Consider the following 15,279-nt stretch of genomic DNA (forward strand, 5'->3'; position numbering starts at 1 on the left):
GTTTGGACACATGCTATAGGTCTGTTAGCGGAGTTATTTCTTATTCTAACCTTGAAGTACCAAACCCCTAAATTTTGGTGTAAGTCTGTTTATAAGAAATGAGGATAACGTGGCAAAACCATTTGCTTATTGATCTATCCCAGACAGTTGTCTCAAAGTGATTTCTAATTTTTTTTTTTTTTTTTTTTAAGACAGAGTCTCCCTCTGTCAGTGCAGAGGTGCAGTCTCAGCTCACTGCAAACTCCGTCTCCTGGGTTCAAGTAATTCTCCCACCTCAGCCTCCTAAGTAGCTGGGATTATAGATGCCTGACACCCTGACTGATTTTTGCATTTTTAGTAGAGTCGGGGTTTCACCAGGTTGGCCAGGCTGGTCTTGAACTTCTGACCTCAAGTGATCCATCCACCTACCTAGCCTCCCAAAGTGCTGGGATTACCACCACACCTGGCGATTTCTAAAATTTTCAATAAATTTGTTTTGTTTTGTTTAAAAAACAAAAACTGGATTAATTGCCAGAGAATCTCTACTCTAAAGCAGGTGTTGCCTTCAGTAAGGACTGTCCTACATTTTGTGCTTCTTAAAAGTCCCTGTTCTGTTTGCTGGTCTTCAGGAATACAAAAATTCTTTCCCAGGTCTTTCCAATGGACTCTTTAAGGCAGGGTTAGCATCTAGATATATATATACACTAGGTGATGTACTTCAGGGAGGTTGAGACCGTGGCTGCCAAGCGCTATCCTAGATTCTCAGGTTCTTCATAATGGTCATAAAAGGCTGACAATTAAATATTTGCTAAATATTAATGAATATATGCTGCTGCTCTTTCGTTTTAAGGTATTCCTAAAATGGATAATTTTGGTCACATTTAAAGTTCCTCGCCGGGCACGGTGGCTCAAGCCTGTAATCCCAGCACTTTGGGAGGCCGAGGCGGGTGGATCACGAGGTCAAGAGATCGAGACCATCCTGGTCAATTTGGTGAAACCCTGTCTCTACTAAAAATGCAAAAAATTAGCTGGGCATGGTGGTGCGTGCCTGTAATCCCAGCTACTCAGGAGGCTGAGGCAGGAGAATTGCCTGAACCCAGGAGGCGGAGGTTGCAGTGAGCCGAGATCACGCCATTGCACTCCAGCCTGAGTAACAAGAGCGAAACTCCATCTCAAAAAAAATAAATAAATAAAGTTCCTCAAAGTGATCATTTAGTAAATTGTAAGAGATGTATAAGAATTTGGCTTATAACAAGAATTTTTTTTTTTTCTTTTTTGAGATGGAGTTTTGCTTTTGTTGCCCAGGCTGGAGTGCAATAGCGTGATCTTCGCTCACTGCAACCTTGGTCCCCCGGGTTCAAGCAATTCTCCTGCCTCTCAGCCTCCCAAGTAGCTGGGATTATAGGCAAGTGCCACCACGCCCAACTAATTTTGTTAGAGACGGGGTTTTTCCATGTTGGTCAGGCTGGTCTTGAACTCCCAACCTCAAGTGATCAACCTCAGCCTCCCAAAGTGCTGGGATTACAGGCGTGAGCCACTGTGCCCAGCCAACAAGAATATGTTTAAAGGCCAGGCATAGTGGCTCATGCCTGTAATCCCAGTATTTTGGGAGGCCAAAGTGGGAGGATTGCTTGAGACCAAAAGTTTAGGCCAGAATGGGAACAGGAAACCCCTGTCTCTATAAAAAATTGAAAAATAAGCCAGGTGTGGTGGCACATGCCTGTAGTCCCAGTTACTTGAGAGGCTGAAGCAGGAGGATCGCTTGAACCCAGAAGGTCAAGGCTGCAGTGAGCCATGACTGTGCCACTGCACTCCAGCCTGGGCAACAGAGCGAGACTCTGTATCAAACAAACAAACAAACAAACAAATAATATGTTTCAAAAGTGAGTTTCCAGGCTGGGTGTGGTGGCTAATGACTGTAATCCCAGCACTTTGGGAGGCGGAGGTGGGCGGATAACCTGAGTTTGAGAATTCAAGGCCAGCCTAGCCAACATGGCAAAACCTCTACCAAAAAATACAAAAATTAGCCAGGTGTGGTGGTGCACACCTGTAATCCAGCTACTCAGGAGGCTGAGGCAGGAGAATCGCTTGAACCTGTGAGGTGGAGGTTGCAGTGAGCTGAGATCATGCCATTGTGCTCCAGCCTGGGCAACAGTGAGGCTCTTATCTCCAAAAATAAAAAAGGCGGGGGAAGTGTTCCGCCTGCTGGAGGCATGGGCTTGCTTGCACTGAGATCACCCCCTGAGAACTGGTAAGGACCAAACCTGCTGCCTGCGTACTGACCTCAGCCCGCAGCCAAAGGTTGGCTGCCTCGGACTAAAGACCTAATAACTGCAGCCCCTGGTGATCCAAGTTTTTGGAGACTTTTTTTCCCAAATCGATTCTTAGGGATAGCTCAGGGAATAATAGACTCATAATGCTTTTAGATGGTTCCCCGAGGCAAGCTTCATCTACTGAGGGAGGCTGCCATGGCGAGACCTTGAACTTGTCAGTCCTTCTGTCGTGGATGCATTGGGGCTCTGCATTGACCATTTGTTGCCCTTTTTCTGTGTCATTACACAATATAAGACAGGACAGGATAAAGATGAGGTTAGATGAAGAACATACTTCCACCAAGAATTTTTAGAAAGATAGGTCTAATCAGAAAAGTGGTGTTTCAGTGGATGAAATATAATTTTCCTGAGAAAATTAGCCATGTCAAGGAGATTGGGGCTCACATCTAGCGTGTGGCTCCCCTCTCTGCTAAGGGCAGGAAATGCAAGTGGAAGAGAGGCAAGGCCCCCTCCCCAGATGATGCCCAGCTGCAGAGTCCTGGCAATGGCAGAGAGTCACAGCTGAGTCTCCACAGGGCCTCCAAATTGTGGAAAGCTTCCTCCTTAAATAAACAACCTGTTATAAGATAAACAAACCTTGAGAACACCCCAAATAGAATCCTGAAATGGCTTTTTATTGGGGAAATGCTTTTTCTTTTTCTTACAGGTTGGGTTGGGAAGCTCCTGAGATGAGACATCAAACACGGAGTGACTTTTTTGTTGATTCCTCAAGGTCATGGTTGATATAAGTGAGTGAGGGTCTACTTGAAGAAAGAAGTGATACTCGAAACACAAAACCTTGTGCAGTTGTAATTCCATAACCAATAGAGCTATCATTCTGCTTCTGCTGCCACACTGATGGGGTGTTCTGGTTCACAGTAGTCACAGCCAAAGCCATAGGTAGAAAAAAAATCATAACCCTAAATGCTCTTAACATTTATACAGAATAGAAAAGAAACAAAATCAGAATTCAAGACAATCTAGAGAAAGAATGACTAAATACACTGAATGAAATCCAGAGGAAAGGATTTATAAAAAAATTAAACCTAAACCTGATGGATTAAAAAACTAAAAATCATGAAATCAATAAATAAAACCAAGAGCTGCTGCTTTGGAAAAATCACTGGAGCTGAAACACCTTTAGCAAACATAACCAAGGAAGGAAAAAAACAGAAACAAGAAATGTACAGTAATAGTAATGCAGAGGTGTAGGTTGTAGTGAGCTGAGATTGTGTCACTGCACTCCAGCCTGGGAGGCAGAGTGATATTGTCTGAAAAAAAAAAAACCAAAGTTCTCTATGTTTATCTGTCTTTACTGGATATAAAGGTTTACATAGACTTCTCCAATCATTACTTTAATCTTATCTTTTTTTTTTTTTTTTTGAGACGGAGTCTCTCTCTGTCACCCAGGCTGGAGTGCAGTGGCGTGATCTCAGCTCACTGCAACCTCCACCTCCCTGGTTCAAGCAATTCTCTACCTCAGCCTCCTGAGTAGCTGTGATTATAGGTGTGTGCCACCATGCCTGGCTAATTTTTATATTTTTAGTAGAGATGGGGTTTCACCATCTTAGCCAGGCTGGTCTTGAACTCCTGACCTCATATCCATCAGGTTTAGGTTTAATTTTTTTATAAATCCTTTCCTCCAGATTTCACCTGCCTCAGCCTCCCAAAGTGCTGGGATTACAGGCGTGAGCTGCTGTGCCTAACCTAATCTAATCTTTATCTGCGGTTCTGTTTTTTCTTTCCAGGTTCAAGTGATTCTCCTGCCTCAGCCTCTAGAGTAGTTGGGATTACAGGTGTGCACCACCATGCCCAGCTGATTTTTCTATTTATAGCAGAGACAGAGTTCTGCCATGTTGGCCAGGCTGGTCTCAAACTCCTGGCTTCAAGTGATCCATCTGGCTCGGCCAAAGTGCTGGGTTTACAGGTGTGAGCCACCATGCCCCACCAAGATAGAGAACTTTAAAAACCCAATCTCGCTTCTATGAGGAAGTGCAAAATTGCAAATAAAACAAGACACTGAAACCTAGCAATACATTACAAATCTATAATACAGTATTCTCCTTTTGCCTATGAAAGATGAACTACCATGGGAGTCAACCAACCTCCTGCCATAAACAATAGAAAACTTGCTGGGTGCAGTGGCTCAAGCCTGTAATCCCAGCACTTTGGGAGGCCAAGGCGGGTGGATCACGAGGTCAACCGATCAAGACCATCCTGGTCAACATGGTGAAACCCCGTCTCTACTAAAAATACAAAAAATTAGCTGGGCATGGTGGCACGTGCCTGTAATCCCAGCTACTCAGGAGGTTGAGGCAGGAGAATTGCCTGAACCCAGGAGGCGGAGGTTGCGGTGAGCCAAGATCACGCCATTGCACTCCAGCCTGGGTAACAAGAGCGAAACTCCGTCTCAAAAAAAAAAAAAAAAGAAAACTAGACAAAGTGTGTTAATCAACTGTTTTCACATGGTGGATAGCACAGGGCTGTGATGCCCAAGAGAAGGAAAACAAATGAGCCAAGTGTTAGGATGCCTGAGTTACCACTGACGCGGTTTCTATGACACAGAACAGAGAGGGGGTCCCCAAACTAAGCCCACGGGGCTGGCTGAGTTGAAGACAGAGATCTAAGGGCTTTTTTTTTTTTTTGAGATGGAGTCTGGCTCTTGTCACCCAGGCTAGAGTGCAATGGCATGATCTTGTCTCACTGCCACCTGTACCCCCTGGATTCAAGTGCTTCTCCCACCTTAGTCTCCCCAGTATCTGGGATTATGAACTCATGCCACCACACCTAGCTAATTTTTTGTATTGAGTCAGGGTTTTGCCATGTTGGCCAGGCTGGTCTTAAACTTCTGACCTCAGGTGATCCGCCCACCTCGGCCTCCCACAGTGCTGGGATTATAGGCATGAGCCCCCATGCCTGGCCTACTCTCCACGAATCTTTTTAAGGTGATGGTGAAATAAATATTTTTCCACACTAATGAAAGCAGAGAAAATTTATAACAGGTCTGCACTCCAAGAAATGTTAAAGGAAGCTCTTAGGTGGGTGTGGTGGTGCATCCCTGTAGTCCCGGCTCCTCAGGAGGTGGAGGAGGAGGATCCCTTGAGACCAGGAGTTCAAGTCCAGCCTGAGCAGCATAGCAAGACCCCATGTCTATAAAAAGAAACATTAAAACAATGAGAATAGCTTTAAAGAGGAAGTTCTTAAGACAGAAGGAAAATGATGATAGAGTTAAGCCCAGGCAAGTCAGTAATTACATTAAATGTGCGTGGTCTAACTAGGCCTTTAAGAGGCAGAGGTTATCCGACTGAATAAAAAAAACTCCAAAAAGCAATACAAGTTCTGACTATAGATTGTCTACAAGAGACCCATTGTCAAGAACCACGAAAGGTCTGAGATTTCACCCTTATTTGCAAGTTACCAAGGCAGGCTGCCAGTTTCATGGTTGCTTAAAGACATCAGAACCCAGGGCCAGAGCTGAAGGGCAGCTTGTCACTCACAACAACAGCAACAGCCAGACTACCAGCATTTTTGCACCGGTTCTCAAAGTCCTAATCCCAGAGGGCAAGACGGAGGGTCCAGTGCACACAGAGGGCTGCATTATAGCTGTGTAGGGAACTGGGAATCTTATCATTTATAATGGGCAGTGAGCACACCTACCCTTTGCTCTATCTTCCGAGACAACAAACTTGCTTTTGTCTCCAGAGGGAGATGCTGTATTTTCCAAGTGATTGGCCATTCAAACATCCTTGAAAATATAGTCCAAAATAGGGGGCAGTTTGTTTCACTCCCAAAATGTACAGAAAGACCAATGAAGAATTGTCTCTGTTTTTCGTTAACTGTTGCAGTTTTGATAATTTGCAACAAATACGTTGTGCTGAGATGATATGCATGAGCCACCATGCTTGGCCAACGAATGCAATAGATTATTCGTATGTGCAGAACTTTTGTCTTCCAATAACAGGACCTACCCTACACCCACCCCCACTCCTACCCTCCGCACCACAAGCCCCCGTACACGTCTGATTCAGCTACAATGGCCAGCTTTGTTTAAATGTCTGTATCCATCTAGGACAAATCCAGAGAGAAAAACGATATAGTACTTTGAATATGAAAAGCTTAATATAAAGAATTATTCTCTATAGCAGGAGATTGGCATGATTATGCAATAGTTTACGTTACCCACTCCACACTCCGTGGGCTGAGATCCATGGCTCAACCATGGCTATAGAATGGCAGACAAGTTGCTGTGGTGCCACAGTGGTGGAACTTGCTAGAAATCAGTCCTGTAGGGTGCTGAGGAAAGCTGTTTACGGGAAGATGTCTCACTATCGCGCCTCGGCTACAAACCACCTTAGGAGGTTGCAGGGGGAAGCCACTGGCCACTGAGTGTTGCTGGCTGTCCTTGGCAGCAGGCGGGCTCTGGCGAACCTGTGAGCACCAGAAGCGCTGGGGGCCGGCGAAACCACGCGTCCCTGCGGACCCCGCTGAGACTCCACTCGGCCGGGAGCAAAACCCTTTCTCCCGCAATGTTTCTCGAGCGCCCTCTACCGGCAAAACTTCAGTGCCAACTGGCAAATTCTTGAAAAGGTTCAGATTAATTTTGAGACGGAGTTTTGCTCTTCTTGGCCAGGCTGGAGTGCAATGGCGCGATCTTGGCCCACTGCAACCTCCGCCTTCCAGGTTCACGCTATTCTCCTGCCACCCAAATAGCTGGGATTACAGTGCCCGCCACTATGCCCAGCTAATTTTGTATTTTTAGTAGAGACAGGGTTTCATCATACTGGTCAGGCTGATCTCGAACTCCTGACCTCAGGTGATCCGCCTTCCTCGTCCTCCCTCCCAAAGTGCTGGGATTACAGGCATGAGCTACCAGCCCCAGCCAGCTCATCCTTTTCTAGAGGTGGGATCTCATTATATTGCCCAGGTTAAAGTGCAATAGCTTCACAGGCACCATCATTGTATACTATCTCCTTGAACTCCTGGGCTCAAGAGATCCTCCCACCTTGTCTCAGCCTCCCGAGAAGCTGGCACTACAGGTCCGTACCACCATGCTGGGCTTATGATTTATAGCTCATCTTGTGGGTCCCTGGTGGAGGCAAGAAATAAAAATAAAAGCAGTGACTCTTCCCAGGTGCTACGAACCTCGTCTGAGCAGCACTTTCTGATTCTCCCCCTCCCTCTGACACTTGCCACTCTCCTGGGCATTGTGTGATGATTGGTGGCTGTGTTTCTCAGGGCAAATGATCGTTTTTTGCTTTCTCTTTCCTAGTTTTCCCTCTCATCACACTTTCATGCTTTACTCCCATGAGTAATAAATGACACTAATATTAACAACAATAATATCTCCAGTTCGTCTCACTCTCCTGTTTTTCATTCTTTCGTTCTATAAGACCTAGTCACTGAGAGCTCAGAGGTTTGCTCCCAGGAATCCTGTTTCTGCAAGAACAGCCTCCTTAGTTTTTCTACACTGATTTAACGTCCTCAATGAACTCCTTGCCTACCCTGAAGGGTAGGGGCCTTGATATGTGGTGATGGTCCTAGACATCTGGGAAAGACATCTATTATTATTATTTTATTTTTATTTTTTTTGAAATGGAGTTTCACTCTTATTGCCCAGGCTGGAGTGCATTGGTGCCAGCTCAGCTCATGGCAACCTCCACCTTGAGGGTTCCAGCAATTTTCCTGCCTCAACCTCCTGAGTAGCTGGGATTACAGGTGCACACCATCACGCCCAGCTAATTTTGTATTTTTAGTACAGACAGGGTTTCACCATGTTGGCAAGGCTGGCCTCGAACTCCTGATCTCAGGTGATCCACACGCCTCAGCCTCCCAAAGTGTTGAGATTACAGGTGTAAGCCACTGTGCCCAGCCTATTATTATTACTATTTTAAGATAGAGTCTTTTTTTTTTTTTTTTCTTTGCGATGGAGTTTTGCTCTTGTTGCCCAGGCTGGAGTACAGTGGCACAATCTTGTCTCACTACAACCTCCGCCTCCCAGGTTCAAGCAATTGTCCTGCCTCAGCCTCCCAAATAGCTGGGATTACAGGCATGTACCACCATGCCCGGCTAATTCTGTATTTTTAGTAGAGATGGGGTTTTGCTATGTTGGACAGGCTGGTTTTGAACTCCTGACCTCAAGTGATCCACCCACCTCGGCCTCCCAAAGTGCTGGGATTACAGGCGTGAGCCACCACGCCCAGCCTAAAATAGAGTCTTGCTTTGTCACCCAGGCTGGAGTGCAGTGGCATAATCTCAGCTCACTGTCACCTCACCTCCCAGGTCCAAGTGGGTCTCCTGCTTCAGCCTTCCAAGTAGCTGGGACTACAGGCGTGTGCCACCATGCCCGGCTAATTTTTGTATTTTTTAGTAGAGATAGGGTTTTGCCATGTTGCCCAGGCTTGTCTCGAACTCTTGACCTCAAAGAATCTGCCCACCTCAGCCTCCCAAACTGCTGGGATTATAGGTGTGAGCCACCGCACCCAGCCAGAAAGACATAGTCTTCACAAGAGCAGGTAGCTTTATTTGCCAACTACCAGTCTGGGCTTGTGATAATCGGCACACCCCATTTCTACCTTGTCCACTGCTTACCCACGTGCTCTTCCCACACCGCCTGGTTCATCTGAGAAGGCTGTCGCCTACCTTGCACAAAAGAGCCTGGGGCTGGCCGCCTCTGTGTCCCTCCCTGGATTCTGCTTGTCTTTTAGAGGAGGCTGGAAGATGGGCCTTTGGTCTTAGCAGGGATAGCCCTGAGGTTTCTCTCCATGCTTGGTCCCAGGAAGTCTCCCCTCTAGTTAAGAGACTGGTGGTGCTGGACTCCATACCTGGAGAGTATACCTCCTCAACTCCAGAGGTTCAATTCCAGACCTTTGGCAACAGATTAAATACCATGATTTCCATAAAACTTTCTAATGCAAAGTAGTCACTCCAATTTCCTATAATTCACTCCACTTGGGAGGATGATAACTTTCTGCCCTACTTTTTTTTTTTTTTTTTGGAAGGGCCTTGATCTTTTGCCCAGGTTGTAGCACAGTGGTGTAATTATAGTTCATTGCAGCCTTGACCTCCCAGGCTCAAGCAATCCTCCCACCTCAGCCTCACAACTATCTACAGGTGCTCACCTCACTACAGGTGCTCACCACCATGCCTGGCTAATTCTTTTTTATATTTTGTAGAGATGAGGTCTTGCTATGTTGCCCACGCTGGTCTCGAACTCGGTTCAAGCAATCCTCCCACCTAGGCCTCCCAAAGTAATGGGGTTACAGGCATGAGCCACTGTGCCCAGCCCAGGTACCTTACTTTTGTGGCTACCTACTTACATTTGTATCTTCCAGGTATACCATGAGGCATTCATTTTTTGACCTCTCTTTCTTTTCTCCTTTTTTTTTTTTTTTTTTTTTTTGAGATGGAATCTCACTCTGTCGCCCAGGCTGCAGTGCAGTGGCACAATCTCGGCTCACTGCAACCCCCACCTTCCGGGTTCAAGCGATTCTCCTGTCTCAGCCTCCCAAGTAACTGGAACTACAGGCGCGCACCACCACAGCCGGCTAATTTTGTATTTTTAGTAGAGACGCAGTTTAGCCATGTTGGCCAGGCTGGTCTTGAACTCCTGACTTCAGGTGATCCGCTGGCCTCGGCCTCCCAAAGTGCTGGGATTACAGGTGTGAGCCACCACGCCTGGCCATTCTTTCCCTTTCAAAGTGGTTTGTTAAGTAAATAATGGCAAAAACCACAATTACTTTTGCACCAACCTAAGTATTTGTTCTATGAGTCAGCAAAGGAGTGAATTACACTGGCTTCCATTGTTTTTTTCCTTCCATCTTCCTCTGCAGCCCCTCCTGCACATCTTCCTGTCCAGCTTTCGGCCAGATATGCTCCTGCTCGCTCTTTCCCATAGTTACATGGCTGAAGTCAAGCTGCTCAGCTAGGCAGAAATGCCACTTTCACTATCATGTCCACAGCATGGCATTTTCTTAAGGGCATCCCCACTGCCTGAAGTGGAGTTAGATACATGCCTGGCAAGCAGCAGAAACAGAAGCGCTGATGTCCCTGACACATACGTAGGATATTCACAATACCAGGAGAAGGTTCGGCACGGCATCTGCCCACGCCTTGTGGAGGCTGCAGGGGTGTCCCTCGGGTCTCTCTGGCATCCATCCACACCACTGCGGAAACTCTCTGATGTCCTGAGGCCAGACCACGGGGGAGTGTGTTTTGTGATGGAGCCCTAGACTGCAGGTTGGCCAACCCAAGTGGATGTTTTGGCTCCACTACCTACTGGTTGGGATTCTTGGGAGATTCTGGATAATAAAGAGAACCCGTGAATGAGGGGTCACCAGAGGCTGAGCTCACCATTCAGCAGCAGATTCCGACAACAGAACAGGGTGTTAGGGGAAGTCAATGGGCTGGTGGGCACTGGAAGCAAGAGGACCCTACAGGGGTCAATGAATCCAGGAATCTGAGTCTAGACTGTGAAGTCAGCTTCCTGGTGATTGGAGCTTTGTCGTATTGTGAGAGAACGCATCTATTCCACATGAGCTGCCCTCGGTTTTGCTAACTGCACCCAAGGCCTCAGCATGCAGAATTGTGAGCAGTGTGATAATCGGCACGCCCCATTTCTACCTTGTCCACTGCTTACCCACGTGCTCTTCCCACACCGCCTGGCGACTGTGGGCTCAGGCTTGGAAGGCCTGGATTTTTTTTTTTTAATGGTGAAAAGATATACATCTATTTAGAATTAGCCGGCTGGACTCAGTTTAGATGATCCCAATTTTGTTGGCAACGTCCAAAGCATCCTAATCAGGAGCCAGTCGAACACACGCCTTCTTCTCTCTACCAGGCCACATCAATGTCACGCTTCTTCACAGCCTGTTTGATCTGGTGCTTGTTGGCCTTAACATCCACAATGAACACAAGTGTGTTGTTGTCTTCTGTGTTCTTCAGGGCGGACTCAGTGGTCAGCGGAAACTTGATGAAGCATAGTGGTCGTTTGCTTCTCCTGGGGGCGCTCTTCTGAGGATATTTGGGCTGCCTCCAGAGTCACAGTGTCTTGGGCCACCAGAAGGTGGGCGACATGCGGATCTTCTTTTTTTTTGTGGCTGTGGACACCTTTCAACACTGCCTTCTTGGCCTTAAAAGCCTCTGCTTTGGCTTCGGCTTTAGGAGGGGCAGGAGCTTCCTTCTCCACTTTTGGCGCCATCTTGTGAAAAGCGGAAGGCCTGGATTTTACCCGTCCGTTGACCCCTGGCCTCCACACCATTAGTTCCTGTCACACTGCACATACTTGATAAATATGCACGAATTGAATTCAAATGTGTTCTTTGTACGGCAGTTTGGAAAAGGGTAGATTCAGAGAAGGCGCTTACTTTTTAGGCAGTATGTTCTGTGTCATCCTCTTGTTGGGACCACATAGAAACTATTGAGAGAGAGCCCCTCTCTATGACAAACCACTGTCAAGAGGGTGCTGAGCCGAGGGTGCAGCTGTCTTCGTGGAAAAGGCAAGTAGACAGCCCAAATCGGAGCGGGACAATGGCCAGCTGGGGCACAAAAGAGATCAAACATTGAAAAGCTCACTTTCACAGTGATCTATGATCTAGTGTGTCTCCTGTGAGAAGGCAAAGCCATTGCCATGGTTATTCCCTCGCCTGGGAGTCCAGCTCGGCCGCTTAGCTTAGGGTCTGGGGCCCCCCAGTGGGGGAAGCATTCTGCTTTTCCTCAGAAGGTTTGTGTGCAAGCGTTTCGGATGATGAAGTATGCAGTTTATTACCATATTTACAAATGTGGAAAAAAGTCAAAGAAAAAAGTGATCTGTCATTTCATCAGCTCTTTACAAATGTCTATCTCATTAGAAAAGATTAAGAAAACTGATACTGCAGTCATGCGTTGCTTAACGACAGGGATGCGTTGAGAGCCAAGTTGCTGGGTGATTTCATTTTTGTGCGAACGTCGTGAAAAGTTCATACAAGGTTAACAGCCTATATAACAGGTGATGGAATCACTGACTTATGTTCAAGTTTTCAATAATGTAAGTAATGCCAAAATAATTTTGTGCTGATAGTTTTTCTGTATTTCATATTATTTGCCTTAGTTAAGATTCTCTGAAATGGGACAAACAAAAAAGACTCCTGATACATGTTGTCAATTTTTCTTTTTCTTTTTTTTTTTGGAGATGGAATCAAACAATTCTCCTGCTTTGGCCTTTCAAAATTCTAGGATTACAGGCATGTGCCACCACACCTAGCCGAGATGAAGTCTCTCCAAAAAAATTAATGATTTTAAATTAAGTAGGCATGGTGGCTCATACTTGTAGTCTTAGCACTTTGGGAGGCTGAAGTCTCACTCTGTCACCCAGGCTGGAGTGCAGTGGGACAATCTCAGCTTACTACAACCTCTGCCTCCCGGGTTCAAGTGATTCTTCTGCCTCAGCCCCCAGCCTACACAGGGAATTTCAAAGACCTGTGATGACTATAGTAAAGGTTCTAGAGGAAAAGGTGGACAACATGCATGAACAGATAGGAAACTGCAGCAGAAAGATGAAAACTGTAAGAGTCAAATAAAAGTGCTAGAAAGGTTTGGTGTGGTGGCTTACGTCTGTAATCCCAGCATTTTGGGTGGCCAAGGTGGGCAGAGGATCACTTGAGGTCAGGAGTTTAAGACCAGTGTGGCCAACATGGTGAAACTCTGTTTCTACTAAAATACAAAAATTAGTAGGGCATGGTGGTGGTTTTCTGTAATCTCAGCTACTCAGGAGGCTGAGGCAGGTGAATCATTTGAACCCAGGAGGCAGAGGTTGCAAGGAGCTGAGATCATGCCACTGCACTGCACTCCAGCCTGGGTGACAGAGCAAGACTCCATCTGAAAGAAGAAAGAAAGAAAGAAAGAAAGAAAGAAAGAAAGAAAGAAAGAAAGAGAGAGAGAGAGAGAGAGAGAGAAAGAAAGAGAGAAAGAAGGAAGGAAGGAAGGAAGGAAGGAAGGAAGGAAGGAAGGAAGGAAGGAGAAAGAAAGGGAGAGAGAGAGAAAAAAAAGAAAGAAAGAAAGAAAGAGAGAGAGAGAGAGGAAGGAAGGAAGGAAGGAAAGAAAGAAAGAAAGAGAGAGAAAGAGAGAGAGGAAGGAAGGAAGGAAGGAAGGAAGAAAGAAAGAAAGAAAGAAAGAAAGAAAGAAAGAAAGAAAGAAAGAAAGTAAGTGTCAAATAAATGTGCTAGAAAGGCTGGGCACAGTGGCTCACACCTGTAATCCCAGCACTTTGGGAAGCTGAGGTGGGCAGAGGATCACTTGAGGTCAAGAGTTCAAGACCAGCCTGGCCAATATGGTGAAACCCCCACATCTACTAAAGATGCAAGAATTAGCCAAGCGTGGTGGTGCATGCCTGTAATTCCCGCTACTCCAGAGGCTGAGGCAAGAAAATTATTTAAATGCTGGAGGTGGAGGTTATGGTGAGCCGAGATCACACCATTGCACTCCAGCCTGGGTGACAGAGACAGACTGTCTCATAAATAAATAAATAAATAAATAAATAAATAAATAAATAAATAAATAAGTGATAGAAATTAAACAGCTGGTACCAGAGATTCTTCAATAGACTTACTACATGACTCAGCAGAGCTGGTGAAAGGGTCAGTGAAGGTAGGTCAATAGAAATTATCCAACTATTCATCTTTGTCCTGGGCTAGGTAAAAAAAGAAAAGGAAAAGAAATCACTAAGCTACAAATTCAGAGGTCTTTACGAAATCACTAAGAGAATTTACTTTTGGAGTCCTGTTGTAGTCTTTGCCTCCCTGTTATTCCTTGCCTCCTCTTATTTTCCTTCAAAAATCTTTGTTTTTTGTTTTGTTTTTTAAAGATGTTCTCATTCTGTCCCCCAGGCTGGCGCACAGTGGCATCATACCTCACTGCAGCCTAGAACTCCTGGGCTCAAGCAGTCCTCCCACTTCAGCCTCCCAAAGTGCTGAGACCACAGGTGTGAGCCACCATACCTACTTAATTTTAAATCATTTATTTTTTTTGAAGAGACATGGCTAGGTGTGGTGGCTCATGCCTGTAATCCTAGCACTTTGGGAGGCCAAAGCAGGAGAATCATTTGATACCAGGAGTTTAAGACCAGACCAGCCTGAACTCTACGTATTTTATTTATTTAGGGGGCAATATGGGGAGGCCTGTCTCTACTTATTTTATGTATTTTTGAGACTGGGTTATGAGACTGGCTAATTTTATTTTTGAGACGGGGTTTCACCATGTTAGCCAGGATGGTTTCGTTCTCCCGACCTCATGATCCGCCCGCCTTGGCCTCCCAAAGTGCTGGCATTACAGACATGAGCCACCACACCCAGCCGAGACTGGCTACTTTTTTTGTGTTTTTGGTAGAGACCAGGTTTCACCATGTTGTCCGGGCTGTTCTCAAATTCCTAGCCCCACGTGACCCATCTGCCTCAGCCTTCCAAAATGCTAGGATTACGGGCATGAAGCACTGTGCCTGGCCCCTTTCACCTATTTCTTATGAACCCAGTAGGTTCTTCTTCATTTTATTTATTTATTTTTGAGACGGAGTTTCGCTGTTGTTACCCAGACTGGAGTGCAATGGCACGATCTCGGTTCACTGCAACCTCCACCTCCTGGGTTCAAGCAATTCTCCTGCCTCAGCCTCCCGAGTAGTTGAGACTGCAGGCGTGCACCACCATGCCCAGCTAATTTTTGTATTTTTAGTAGAGACGAGGTTTCACCATGTTGACCAGGATGGTCTCCATCTCTTGACCTCGTGATTCACCCACCTCGGCCTCCCAAAGTGCTGGGATTATAGGCATGAGCCACTGCGCCCGGCTTCTTCATTTTATTTTATTGAGACGGAGTGTCGCTCTGTCCCCCAGGTGGGAATGCAGTGCACCCTCCGTCTCCCGGATTCAAGTGATTCATTTGCCTCAGCCTCCCCAAGTAGCTGGGATTACAGGCATGCCACCATGCCCAGCTAATTTTTTTGTATTTTTAGTAGAGACGGCGT

The 15,279-nt window shown here is 46.1% G+C and overlaps 1 pseudogene; it reads right to left on the reverse strand.

Moving 5' to 3' along the window:
* Positions 1-11,044: 11,044 nt before the first annotated feature.
* On the reverse strand, positions 11,045-11,487 carry LOC144579793 (large ribosomal subunit protein uL23 pseudogene; annotated as a pseudogene).
* Positions 11,488-15,279: the final 3,792 nt, after the last annotated feature.

This window comes from Callithrix jacchus, chromosome 16 (genome assembly GCF_049354715.1).
Source record: "Callithrix jacchus isolate 240 chromosome 16, calJac240_pri, whole genome shotgun sequence".
In the NCBI taxonomy this organism is placed as follows: domain Eukaryota; kingdom Metazoa; phylum Chordata; class Mammalia; order Primates; family Cebidae; genus Callithrix; species Callithrix jacchus.